This window comes from Cynocephalus volans, chromosome 1, assembly GCF_027409185.1.
Source record: "Cynocephalus volans isolate mCynVol1 chromosome 1, mCynVol1.pri, whole genome shotgun sequence".
Lineage (NCBI taxonomy): Eukaryota > Metazoa > Chordata > Mammalia > Dermoptera > Cynocephalidae > Cynocephalus > Cynocephalus volans.
In genome coordinates, this window is record NC_084460.1 from 242182503 (window position 1) to 242196938 (window position 14436).

Here is a 14436-nt window from a genome sequence, read left to right on the forward strand (position 1 = left end):
CTCAGCAGGCCTGGGTTCTTGTCTCAACTCACTACCAACTGGCCACTGGCCTCGGGCAGGTCACCTACTCTCTGGGGTTCTGTTTCTTCACCTGTGAAATGTGAGGTTGGGCCAAATGATCTTCACGTTGCTCCCTAGCTCTAGCATTCTGGGATGTCACAAAAGGTTCTGCATTTTTTGTTTGAGTATTATATTCCTTCCCCACCAGATGAATGAAACTCATGTTATTCATTTAGTCTTGAGAATGTAATGGGGTGCTAATCAACGACACCAGTCTCAAGCAGCACATGTGACTCTAGGAAGATTTTTTTCCTTGTTAGAGATTGCTGAAGTCTTAGAAGGTATTTAGAATGATGTCTGTGATAGGTATCGGGTGCCAAAGTGAATGATACAGAGCAAAGTTAATGCCCGACCCAAAACACCACAAAAAGCAGGAGGACCGGCAGTTGGTGTTCACTGCTTTGGGCTTCCCTTTTCATAGTGGGTTGGTGGCCCTGACCCAGAAGCATGCAGGAACACAGAGGAACAGAAAGCCCAGGCCACTGCCCCTGAACACTGTGTCAGTGGTCAGCTGGCTGCCTCAAGAAAGCTGAGCCATGTAGGTGCTTTACAACTGAACACCCTTCACTGGAGAGGCAGAGGGCCTCACGGTTGCGTGGGCTGGATCTTGATCTGCCCAGTTAGCTGTGTGAACTCGGGCAGGTTGATTAACATCAAATTCCTCACCCATAAATGGAGATAATAACAGTGCCTGCCTCATAGGGTGATTATTTGGATTCAATGAATTAATTTAGAGCATTTAGAATATCACCTGGTACATACTATGCTATGTTATTGTTATCATCACTTCTTCAAAAATGACTACTAGAAATCTGAATAGGAATAATTCATCCCTGACTTCTGTGACCCTGGCAATGTACTATTGAGTGGTACCCAGCCAGATAAGAAATTAGGAAACAGCCCCCAGACATTCAACCTAGATGCAGATACTTTATGTCACCAATGCAGTCCTGAGAAATAAACAGAATTTTGGTAAATTAATTTCATAATTCTATTGACTTCCAATATAACCGAAGAAGTGGTCAATTTATAGACCTGTTTAATTGTTGTTAATAGTTCCGTGTCCCAGAATTCCTAGTAAGTAGTTAATAAACCATTAAAACAAAGCTGAGATAACTGCTCTAGAAGAACACACAATTTCATTCAGCCTGTATTGATTAGGCACCTGTATATCCCAAGCATTGTGCTTGGCACTGGGGCTAAGGAGAGTGAAAAGTTGCAATTCTCTGCCATCACAGAGTTCAAAATCTAATGGGGAGACAGATACCCAACAAACCATTAAAAAAATTGCCTGTGTTGCTGGAAAGGAGTGGGGAAGGATTTTGAGGGAGGTGACATGTGAACTAAGATGCAAGGGGCCAGCAGGAGTTTTCAAAGTGAGGAAGGGGAAGGCATTCCCGGCAGAGGCTGCTTCATGCACAACGACAAGGCGAGAGTAAGCTTGAGATGGACATCCTCTTACCTATGTTTCCTGGAAAGCTTTTCCTAAAGGCAGCTCACCAAGTTTCTGGAACTTCCAGAGCCCCCCACCCAGCAACCTCATTAGCACAGGGGCTTCAGACCCCAGCGGAGGAAGATTAGGATCCCTGTCTCTTCACTCTGTGCCTCCCCATCCTGCTGCTGGGCCCCTCCATGTAGCTCAGAAGCACGAATCTTTTCCTTATTTCACTGCTGGCCTCTGCACGCTCCATCACCAGCAACCTCCTCCCTTTTCCTCTCTCCCTCTGGATTGCTAGGACCCAAGCAGGCAAGGAGCATAGGGAAAGCTTCTACTAGGATTCTACTGTGCTCTCTTGGGCATCTGAGTTGGAATGCAGAAATCATTTTCTCCTAGTCACAACCTATCTATATAAAGGGTGACTGGGCTCTAGGGGCACCGTCCTAAGGTGCAACTTCCCAGGTAGACAGCATGTCTAACCTCCCTGTAAGGCAGAAGGTCTATAGGGCACCATTTGCCAGTGTGATAATCCAGTATCTTCCCATTCATCACTGGAGGTCCCGTAATGTTTGCACCAATCTTGAGAAGCAAGAGCAGTGTACAGCTCCTGCTGGCTGGCTGCCATCTGAGATGGTCTGCCACTGAGCCAAAACAGCAATGTGCTGTTCCTCAGACCAGGAGTAAGAACTACAAACTAGAGACTCTACCAGCAATGGCCACAACCACCAACCAACAGTCAGGTCCGAACTCTCAGTGATGCTTCACGTGGGTATTTTTACCCACTGCCAGGAATCACCCCCATCACAGTGAACATCACAGTGAACATCCTCCGCTTACAGTCACCTGCATATGGTGTTTTGTCTGAGACTATACAAACTGTTCAGAGAGCAGTGACCTCTGCCTTCTAAGAAGCTGCAAAGGCTGATACACATAAACTAAAGCAACACATGGACTTTTCCAAGGAGGTTTGGAATCGCTGCTTCCTGGTTATATCTAAAGTGCTCCTTAAAAAGGGTAAGCCAATGCTATTTGTGTGCACATGTGTGTGTGCGTCCACATGCACCCATGTGCGGTGGATGATGAGGACAGGGTTGTGCACTTGTGTGCACTGATACGGAATAAGGGTGAATATAAAGGATGTATGTACGCATATAGTGAGGTCGTATGATTTTTACTGGATGTAAATAAAATAAAATCTGTCAGGCATTTGGGCAGCATCTGGCTCAAACCCCATTTCCACAAATAATATTACAAAGAAAGTCTCAGTGTAATAGAAAGAGTTCAGTGTTCAGCTAATGTTCTTTCCTTGACAAGTACACAATGAGATTTGAATACAAATGAAGAACTCCATGAGTTTGCTAAAATTAATTTGATCTTCACATATTACACATACACTATTTTAGCTAAATGAGAAATGTGATCAACATATACTTCTCTCCTGTATTTCTTAATTCTTAGTCAAAAACAGGTAAAGTAAAATTTCAGGCTCATGAAATCTCTGCTTGGTAAGTTTAAATGTTAACGATTGTACTGTTTAGACAGAGCCTTATTTGGAGATGTTAAGTCTGTCATATCACAGACATCCCAGCCTCTATCTTCTCCCCATTCTTGCAGATTCCTCTACTCTGCTCTGCTTAGTGTTTTATTGTTGTCAAGGTCATCTGACTACTAGGCAACAAAGCTGAGATTAGAATATAACTGCTGAACTCCTAGTCTTCCGCCCTTGTCACTTTACCCTCTGCCTTTAGCATAGGATGCAATGCAAAAGGAATTAAGTAAATCAGCTAGTCAGTATCACGCCTTACCCTAAAAGTGACTTAACTTGCAAGAGTCGACACCATCTCTGAGGATTGATGGACATCCAAAACCAGGGGCAGAGTGAAGGTGGGCAAAGGGGACATGTGCCTTCCGGCATGAGCAGATAGAGGCCTCAAGAAAATGCAAGGTTTTGCCAATTCCAGTGTCAGAATATAGCAAGAAAAGTGTGCCAATTCCCCCTGGGCAGCATTTTCTCTCACTATGGTACTCACTGGCTACAGCCCAATGTGGTTACCTACAAAGGTTAGCTCCACATCACAGCCAGGCACTCTGAACCCAGTCCAGGCTTACTAGCTGGGGCATGTGGATTTCTGGCCTTAAGAGTGACCTGTGTTTTTAAGTTGTGGAGAGGTGAAGGGCCCTTAGGACTGGGTCATGCATGGAGACTCAGGGTGTAGAGATTTTCCTGTTTTCCTCAGGCCTCCTGTCTTACTGTACTGAAGTCTCCATTAGAGCTGGAACAGGGCTTCATTCTGTGCACTCGCTCAGCTCCCGTGGATCTTTGGGGTTCTGCACAAGGACACATCATTCTGAGGCACTCCTCTGGTGACACTGCATCAGGATTTAGCCTCGGTCTCGCTTGGGAACCTGTGTCTCCTCCCTGATGTGGCACGGCCCCTCTAGTCAGACATGTCATTTTGCCTGCCTGGTCTGTGGCATTTTTTCCACCAGCGTGAGGCCCTCGGCTGTTTCAATCCTGGCAGTTTGGCAGAATGCAGACTTATCTTTCAGCCTCATTCAGGGTACCCAGACATTAGAGGGAACAATTCTGATATGTTCTTTTCTAAACGAAACATCCCTTTGTGAATCTTCTTAGCCTTTAAAACATTAACATTAACAATAGAATAACACTTTATTATGACAGATATCAAAGACTCACAGGGTTTCTTAACTTTCCATTCCAACTTCTGCTGCCCCAAACACAATCTTTTTGCCATCTGTGTCAGGTTAGTTACAAAGCACTGTTATTATTCTGGGCTACACAATGTTGGCCCGACCCACCCAAATACAAGAAATTTTGCTGATTGATTTAGTTCATATAAATGAATCCAGTTGTACAGCTGTTTCTGATTCGCCAGTGTACTGCTGGAGTTATATACAAATAATTTTATAATGAACTCAGCAACTACAAGGACATGAGAAGTGGAATCTAGTCTCACCTCCCAGAAAAACAAGCAGGAGCAGCAAGGGCAGGGGCTTTCAACAACGGTCCAGGTTTAAATTCCTATCTGCTATGATTCACTTTTTCCTCTTTATGTAATTCAGCATAACTTACAACCAATGCTCTCAAAGAACCTTTGTCTTCAGACGTTTGGATTCAAGAGGGAAACCCAGTTAGCCTTTCAGGCTTAAAACTCCTTTAAAATTTCTCATTTTCGTATTTTGTACATTTCTGTTTTTCCCATTAAAACATTTATATTTCCTGAGACCATTTCTTAAATAATATAATTTTAGAGGGGGGAAATTGGGATTGAAAGGCCTCTATTTATTATAAATAGAAATCAAGTGTTTTGTTTCATTTCAATACAGAACAATTAAGCTCTGTGAGTTTAGGCACAAGTTTTTCTTTTCCAGTTCCAGAAGACAAATCATATGCACATTAGAAAATTAAGGAAAAGACAGGGCATGAATAATTCAAATGAATGAATTTTTTTTTTTTAAAAAAAGGTAGAGTTAGTGACAACAGCTCCCTAAAGAAATTATTTGGAAAAAAATAAGAAAAAAGAGATTAGAAAGTTTATACTTCTAAAATGAATTATGTAGGCAAAGATGTGGCGAAACAGACATTTTCAAATAGTGTTAGTGAGACTGTGAATTACTATAGCTTTTGGAAAGTAATACCACTTTACGGATTCTGACAGACAGAAATAAAAGCTTCTGTATGTTAGCATGTTCAAACACACACACACACACACACACAGAGGGATGTTCTGGGGACTATTGTAGTGGAAAAAAAGTTCAAATAATATGAATAGTTAAATAAATTCTGGAATGCTAAGAAGCCATGACATAAATGTGTTTTTTAATTTGGAGAGAATATCTGTGATGCTTTGTTAGGTTAAAAATGGTATTCTAATGTGTATGATTCTATTTGTAACAGAAAAAGCTATAAATTTCATATATATTTATACATAGATAAGCAAAGAGAAAGTTGAGGAACTGATGATTAACTTGAGGGGTTAGAATTTAATGGAGACAGAAAAATTATTAACTTTTTTTTTATATACTTCTATCTTTTTTGTCTTATTTATAGCAAGCACATAACACTTTTATAATCTGAACAAAGTAAAAACTACAATATAATTTTTAAAAAGTGATAGAGTCACATTTTCAGGAAAAACAAGGAAGCAAAGACTATGAATTACAAATACCGAGCATCTGGCCTAGGGGTTAACAAAAACCTCTTCTAAGCTCTAAGAGACTGCATAGTGTTTTATCATAGCAAAGTAGAAATGATGTGTATAAGAATTCTGTACAGAAAGGAATTTTATGGTTAAAATAATACCATAATCCTGTTCTCACAGTCCTTTAACCACATGAGATTTTTTTCTTCTACTTCTCCCAGTTCTTCATCAAAAAATAGAAGATTAAGGGAAGGGGGAATTATGATGTCTAAATAATGAGGTTCTATCTCTGAAATCTCATAAAATATTACTCAAAGTAAGCCCTGATTTTAACAGTTTAATATTTCAATTTGTCCCAAACAAAATGTGAGGCTTTTGTTTTTTTTAAACAGTGGTAAAACTGGGGAAAAGAACAGTGTGAAATTTTATTCACAAAACCCAAGATTATTTAAACTGACACTCTGGATTCTTTCTTAAACCATGCATGGCTATCAAATTCTGGCTCTAATGGATAAGAATAGGCTCTGCTTAAAGTAAACAGCTTTACTACTTTTTCAAAAGGTTTTAAAAGGCCTTCAACTACTTTGCCTTTTTCTAGGCCCTCAGAACTCTAATTAGAAATTCCAGTACCGTCTGAAAACCTGTCTTCGTGTCCCTTGGCTTGTCTTCTGAGACCTAGGAAAGAAAACCGGCTTCGTCGTCCTGTGTTCTCCACTCCCCTCACCCCCCTTCTTTCTAAGTCCATCACCGTGGCCCTTCCTGGCACCCCCACCCCACCCCCCGCTCCCACATTCCTAACGGTACACACATTTGTGTGGCACTCGCCGGACCTGGGCTGTTTAAGAGCAGTCCATTTTTATTCTCTTACATCTCAGGGCCAATCTGACTGTCTCCATTATTTAACTGTCCATCCCCATTACACAAGACTATTGTGGCTAAGACACTGATCTCACTGTTTACATTCTCAGAAAATAAAGAGCTAGGGTACATGTTTTCTCAAGATCTTCTTTAAGGTCTGAAAGTTCTCTACTTCCAGAATCTATCCTGCTGCTGGGGAAAAAGTCTTGGGGTTTCCTGAACATTATTTGATAGCATGTTCAACACTGCACCCCTCCAAAATATAGTCAGATTTCTCTCTTGGTCCCTCCCAGGCCTAAATTCTTCAGTCAATATACACAATCCCTTGTATACATCTATAAAAAAAATGCTTCAAGGGTTTCAGAAACAGGCTGGGTGACACAAAAGCAGTTGAAAAGCAAGAAATTCAACCAACTGACCATTTGGTCTGTATAGTGCCAATTAAATAACATTTCTTCTGTCACTGAATTGATTGGGTGTTTGAATATCATTAGCAACGGCTAACAAGTGAGCTGATGGTCACCGAACTGGTAGTGTAAATTCTAATGGGTGACTGTGGACAAATAACGGACCAGTTAAATATATCCTTACAGCAAAAGGCTGTGCTAAAAATAATATGGTTGCAGTATATCCAAGAAATACTAAAAAATAAAGCAAGAAAAATACAAAAAGTATCCATATAACATAGTCTCAAATGTGAGACTATACATGGGGTGGGGTGAAGTAGGGAGAATAGAAGGAATGTTACTAAACCATGTTTAGCTTTATTAATGAGGTAAGATGTATGTATTCCATATTTAAAGTGAGCAAGCATTGCTTATGAGAGAATATACATATGTATAATATAAACATATAGATATATATTTAAAGGGAGCATGTATTGCCCAGATAAGAAAAAATTTAAATAAATAAAAATAAACTTTTATTTTAAATTGTAATTGACTCCACTGGCCCAGGAAACTACTTAGCTCTGAATTTTCCATTTTATTCACCATTTCTTTCCTCCTGCAGACACCTCTTACCCGAGAGAACTGTTCATCCCCCCAATACAAAGGGGACTGTGGCAGTTTGGATGAGGCCAGTTTCCTTCAATTCTGCTCAAACTTCTTTCTCAGGTTGTGCATCTCTTCTCAGTCTAAAGCTAAGGTTGCAAAACCCCTGGATGGAAAGTCCAACCCTTATTAATGTGGAAGTGAACCAGATACAGGTATGAGACCAGGAAACATTGTTTCTCAGGCTCTACAATAATAATTCCCACCCTCCCCACAAGAACACAAAATCCTATTTCTTATTATTAGAGTAACTGTTATTTTTCAACTTGGAAGATATAAAGTTAAACAGCATTTAAGTCTAATTATGTATATGAATAAAAAATGGCACATTATACATATCAATCATGGTAAAGAACCACTCAAGATGAAATTTGTTTCCTAGCATCTTCAGAAACCAGAAACTCTTCTGCAAAACAAAGATCTACTTTGCCTTCACGAAAAATTCACTCACTTCAAATCTTACAGAATGTCAGAAATAAACTACCACTGTACAAACATTGATTGGACAACCTACTATTTAAGAACCTAGTATTTTAAGGGAATATAAAAATGAATTTTTTAAAAAATGATTGCCTTCGAAGAGCTTACAATCTAACGCAGGAGAAGAGACACATACAAGGGACTCCACATATGATGATGCAGCAGATTTCAAACCCAGGTGAGGCCCAAATCAATGACAGAAACTAAGAGGGAGGAATCAGTGAATGTAGAAGGGAGCATTTTGGCTCTTAAGAAGCATGTTCTTCCAATTTGAACCATGTTTATCAAAGCTACTAAACTAAAAAAAAATTGCAGGTAATTGTGTTTCCCATTTATTTTAGCTACATTATTCTTTTATTAAGTATTAGCAAAGTCTATTATTTTTGACTTCTCCACAAGTATTTGTGACCAATCTGAAGATTCTATGATTCAATGTACACATTAAGAGAAAGGGCAGTGTGCAGAGAAGGAACGGCAAGGCAAAGGCGTCCAGGCAGGGACGGAAGAGCACAGCTCAGAAGCTGGAGCCCACTACATGAAAAGTAGTGTATGATAGGGCTGATGGGGAAACTAAGGGTTAAAAGTGCAGCATTTGGAATCAGACCACCCCAGGTTTGAATACTAGCCCTGTCACTAGCTGTGTAACCTTGGAAAAGTTGCCTAATTTCTCTAAGCCTCAGGTTCTAAATACAGGAGTACTTCAAAAAGTTCATGGAAAGATTGGTATTGTCTTTTAATTCTATGAATAGAACCTACCTCATAGGGTTGTGTGAATATCAAATGATTCAATTAAATGACACAAAGTGGTAATATTAAAGGAAGAAAGGAGGGGAAAGAGGAAAGGAAGGAAAGAAGGAAGGAAGGAAGGAAGGAAGGGAGGGAGGGAGGGAGAGAGGGAGGGAAGATTTTTAAAAGCTTGGGCCAGATCCTAGAAAGCTTTAAAGAATTTCATTCAATTAAATTAATATAATTGAGAGATAAAAGGAAATTAAAAGAAGAAATTGAGTTATACTGGAAAGATGGCTTATTAGGAGAAAAATATATATTCATAGTGAGCAACACTAAAATGTTAAATAGCAATATGTTCTTCCAACATGAACTACGTTTATCAAAGCTACTAAGCTAGCAAAAATTGTAGGTAACTGTATCTCCTGTTTACTTCAGCTACATTCTTCTTTTATTGAATATTAGCACAGTCTATTACTTTTGGCTTCTCAACAAGCATTTGTGATCAATCGGCAGACTGTAATGCTGAGCATGCTTCCCAGGAATTAAAGTTCTGTAACCCCTGGCCACAGGAAGAAGCAGTGGTACCTACACCCAATGGGTTTAGGTGCTACACCTGTGACCAAAGCAGCTTGGCTTGGGGCAGGCAGTCTAATCTACTGGTCAGCCCAAAAAGATGATGGCCACTGTGACTGCTACAACATGTTAACCTGGTTATGTCCTGGTGCGAAAAGGTCAGGAAAGTGATATGTCTTGTCTTTGCTTCCCAGTCCTTTGTTTATCCTGATAACCTCAGCAGAGTAGTTTCTACTGGGTAAGCAGATACTGCAGGCTGGTGGCCCCTCAATACCAACATTCTTCTCTCTGAGACTTCACCTTATGAGGGCTGTTAAGAGATCATGAGATGACTGATGTGAAACACTCGGTAAACTACGGATAGCTAAGGGATTATTATTACACAAGGGTACTTGAAAAAATTCATGGAAAAATAGAATTAAAAAAATAATATGAATCTTTTTCCATGAAGTTTTTGAAGATCCCTTCTCTGTTAATTTATATAAAAAGCAGTTCCTATGTTTAGGATCTTTTCGTATTTATATATGGAGAGAGGAAAACCAACAGTGTTTTGTACATACCAACACTGACAATAATCATGCTAAGGCTAATAATAATAACAGCCTACAAATACCAAGCAGCAGCAGCAGCACTGTTCCAGACAATTTAAGTGATCCACATATAAGGGTATTTCAAAAAGTTTGTGGAAAAATGGAATTAAAGATAACATGAATATTTCTATGAACTTTTTGAAGACCCCTTTCAAAACGACTCTTTGAGGTAGAGGCCGTTATTCTCATTTTAAAGGTAAATAAAAAAAACTTGGAAAAGACAGTGTTGGGACCAGAAGCAAGATCTACCTGCTACCTTCGGGCTTCCTGGCCCATGCTTTAACCATAAGGAGATTCTGCACTCTGGCAGCATGTCAGTAACATGTGAGGGGCTTTCAAAAAATAGATTCCTGGGCCTCACCCTAGACTTACAGATCAAGCCTTTATAAGCTTCTAGTCACACCCATGACTAAGGACCAACATACTTCAATACTAGTTAAAGTGTGTTAAGCAGAATAGCATCGACTAATTGAAAGTATTCTGAGAGCTGTGGTGAGCCAAAAGTTTTTATTATTCAAAAATATACAACAAGAGACAGAATTAAGTATCTGACCTAACCATAATACCTGCGTGAGGAACAAGTGACCAATGTTATGGCAGGGCAATACAGTGAGGCTGAGCTGTCCCAGGGAGGTGAAAGCCGAACTGTTCCTCAGGGGAGCAGAGATGGCGGAACACAATGTGATTGTGTCTATTAATCTTCCTATGCCTGGCAAAGAGTAAACACTTAATAAATATTTGTTAAATGGGCAAACGAATGAAGGACTGACTCTCCAGCTGGAAGTAATTTCGCTCTCCTCTAAATTCCCTGTATTTGGTCTGTACCTTTTTTCACCCTATTTACCACACTCTGCCTTGCATTGCTGCTATTTGAAACCGCGCGTCACGCCTACCACAAGGTAAGCATACAGGGACAAACTTGACCTCTTTCTCAGCTAGGTCTCACCCACTTCGCCTAATACAGAGCCTACCTACAATCTCTAGCAGGGACCTTCAATGCTCAGCAAATATCTGGCTTGATTCCAACTGTGACCTGATTCACATATGTGGGTCCTGGCTAGTTTTAGGCATTAATAAGCCTACCAGACCTTCAAGAACCATGGCATGATTGTGCATTGCTGGAAAACAGCAGCAGAGAGACCTGTGTGTGGAAATTATTGGGAATTCGGTAGACCACACTGGAGGAAAAGCTTCAGGAAGCCCACAGCTCTGAGTGGTAGAATCCCAAATAGCAAATGCTTTAAAAGGAAGGGGTTATAGCAACAAATAAAAGGCACTTTAGTTTTATTCTCCCAATATACATTGTGGAAACCACGTATGTTCCTAAAATTACAACTGTAATTAGGAACACCTTGAAATACCAGAGACAGTGGCACAGACCCAGTAATGAATATTGTCCACAAAAGGGGTCTCATGCCTGGCCACAGAACCTGAGACAGTAAATTTAAAAGGTGAGGGCATACCACTGTCTCTTCTCTCACCCCCAACCCCTGCTTTCAGCTCATTATTGCTCTTGTGTCTTCGTGCTACACACTGCATGGTGCCTGGTGGCCCTGCATCATGCTGCTTTTTGCTGTTTCACCCTCCATTACTCCACTTGAGCCTCACACCCTGTGATGGAGGAAGAGCAAAGGTTATCAACCTCATTTCTTGGATAAGTGAGGCTCAAGTTGCATGATGTGCCTAAAGGCATCAGAAAGTGTGGAACACACAATAGACACTTAATTTGTAAATGAACAAAGAAATGAAAGCAGGTACAAATCCCTCCAGCTGGAAATAATCTCATTTCTCTCTAAATGTCCCAGAATTTGATCTTACCTTGCTTACAAATCTCTTTGCTCTACATCACACAACCTAAAAGAGTTGATGTGCTTCTCAGGGAGCCAGTTTCGGCAGGGGTTAGGTAGGTCGCGGGGAGGAACATCTGCAGAGACTAGTCTGCACACTTCCATTCATTCAACAGGTAATGGGCTCTAACAGGTGGCTGGGGATTTGTACAATATAACACCCCCAGGTCCCTGAGAAACTCAACCTTGTGGAGATGACAGTCAGGTAAACAAACTCAGCAACAGAAGGCGGCAGTGTTACAAACACTGTAAAGAGTGATTAAGATGCAAAGTGCTGATAGCCTATGCCGGGTTTTCTCACCTCAAGTCAAAGGTGATTTACAAACTGAAATAGAAAACTTCTTGGATCTACCTTATCCATTGCAGAAATAGATAATTTTGGGCCGGCCCGTAGCTCACTCGGGAGAGTGTGGTGCTGATAACACCAAGGCCACTGGTTCGGATCCCATATAAAGATGGCCGGTTAGCTCACTGGGTGAGCGTGGTGCTGACAACACCAAGTCAAGGGTTAAGATCCCCTTACCGGTCATCTTTAAAAAAAAAAAAAAAGAAAGAAATAGATAATTTTGAGGATGAAAAAATCTACTAATGACTCAAAATGAAGTATTATTTGAAACTGCTTTGGGAAACTGGCAAAAGAAAACCCACCCAGGGTGGGAATGTGTCCACGGGCACTGTGGCTGCAGCCGCCCGGAATCTGAAGCTACATGCGGCCAGGGTTGGGGGTGGGGAGTGGGGTGGGGTCCAGTGAAGATCCAGAGGGCAGAACTGACAGGCGCTTTTCAGAAAAGGGACCAAGTCACTGCTGACAACTTGAGAGCCTTCCCGGAAATTCAGATAAGGCTAGGAGCCCGTGGCCCAGGAGGGAATATTCCACTGGGATTAAGCAGGACCAGAAGACCTAGCCAGGCTCGGTTCCTCACACAGACACACCCTTTGTTAATCTCAAAGAGTCCAAAGTCTTAACTAACCACCAGTTAAGGATTTGGGTCACCCCGACTGGGTCAGCTGGTTTCCCTTACACTTGCCACTTTCTTGAACAGATCTTTCTTTTAAAAGAGACGTGATCATAGAAAAAGATAGGGAAGGAGACTGAAGTGAAGCTGTCCGGAAAGCTCGGGAGAGGCACCCCACCTCTCCCCCAGGCCCCCCCCAGCGAAGAGTGCTGACGGGGACTGGAAGTGCTTCTAAGGTCAACGCAGACGCTAACGCGGGCGTCTACGCAGGTCGTGTGGGAATACCGGGAGAGGCTAGTTTGGGAAGCCAAGTTGCGGAGGGGCACGATTCCCACAGCGCGGAAGGCGAGGCGGTGCCAGAGCATGAACTGGCCCCGGGGGAAGCCCGAAAGTCCCCCTGCACCCGAGCGGGGGTGTAGATGCGGCCCCAGCGCATCGCCGCGCAGCCCCTGCTCGGGTAACTAGCGCGGAGTGGGTCCCGAGCCTCAAGGGGCGGCTCCGGGTCCGGGGAGCCAGCGGCGCGCCCAGCCCGGGTCCGCCCGTGCCCGGTCCGGAGTCCCGGCGGTCGGTGGCCCCTTCCTCCCCGGGCCATCGGCCGGGCGGGCAGGACGCGCGGGCTGCGGGGCCCGGAATCGCGCCCACCTCCCGCAGGGGACACGGCCTCGACGTCCCCGGCTGCCCCGCCCGCGTCACGCGTGCCAAGCGGCTCTCCCGAGCCCCGCCGTCGAGTCCCACCCCTCCCGGCGTCCCCCGAGACCCCGGAACCCGGGTCGCGCCCGCGGCGGCAGCGGAGGCGGCGGCGCGTCCCTTACCGCGCAGCGGCTCCGGGCGGCTCCACGGCCCCGCGCCGCGCCGAGCATTTTTTCTGGGAAACTTCTCCCTGGGCCCAAAGGGCTGAGCCGGGCGGGCAGGAAAAGCACTCGGCGCCGGGAGCCTGCGACCATCCGGGAACTTCGCCGAGATGTAAACCCTCCCCCTCGGCTCCTCGCCCCCCTCCGCGGCCCCGCCACAGTGGACGCGCCGCGAGGCCGCCGCCGGCCCTTCGCCCTCCCCTCCGTGCGCCGCGCCCTCCCTGCCTGGCCGGAGGCTCCACGCCCACAGTCTCGGACCCCACACCGGAGCGTGGCGGGCAGGGGCTGGGATTCGTGTTTTCCTCAGTCCCCTCCCCTGCACTGAGGGGACGAGGCCATGGGGTCCAGGACAAGCGTTTGCAGAGGAGCGGGAACTGGAAGGGGTGTCTCACCAAGGGCCTTTCCACCCGGAGACTTGGGTCCTCTCCAGCTTCCCACGGCTGCTGGGGCTGCCCCCTTCCCCACCCGGGGAAAGAGACTTTTCCCATCGCCGTCCCCTCCGTTCTTGGAAAAGAGGGCCCAGCTTCGAGAGACCATAATTCAAAATCATTTTTTAAATGAGTTTTAAAACGGAGTGGAACCCATCAAGGGCCCAGGTCCACATGTATCTTTGTGAGGACAATGTGCTGCTCTTCCCGTGGAAAGATGCCAGTTCTCCCACCAATCGGTTGGGATTCGTTGAGTAGTTTGCTGCTAGTGGGGATGGATTTATCATCGGCTATCCACATCCTCAAATACGGCAGGACCAACAGCAAACATTTGGAGAAAGCTGAGGCTCTACTCCATTGCCAGACTAACTTATTACACGAGATGGCTCTGACCAGGTCTGAAAGCCACCA

General features: G+C 43.7%; 1 protein-coding gene across 2 annotated transcripts in view; it reads right to left on the bottom strand.

Annotated features, from left to right (window-relative positions):
- WIPF1 (WAS/WASL interacting protein family member 1) overlaps positions 1 to 13695 on the bottom strand; it is a 118231-nt gene extending 104536 nt beyond the window's left edge. For both annotated transcript variants that reach the window (XM_063106075.1, XM_063106066.1), the window contains exon 1: positions 13559 to 13695. The gene's annotated coding sequence lies outside the window, so the exon portion shown is untranslated. The remainder of the gene's footprint in view (positions 1 to 13558) is intronic.
- Between the last annotated feature and the right edge of the window lie 741 nt (positions 13696 to 14436).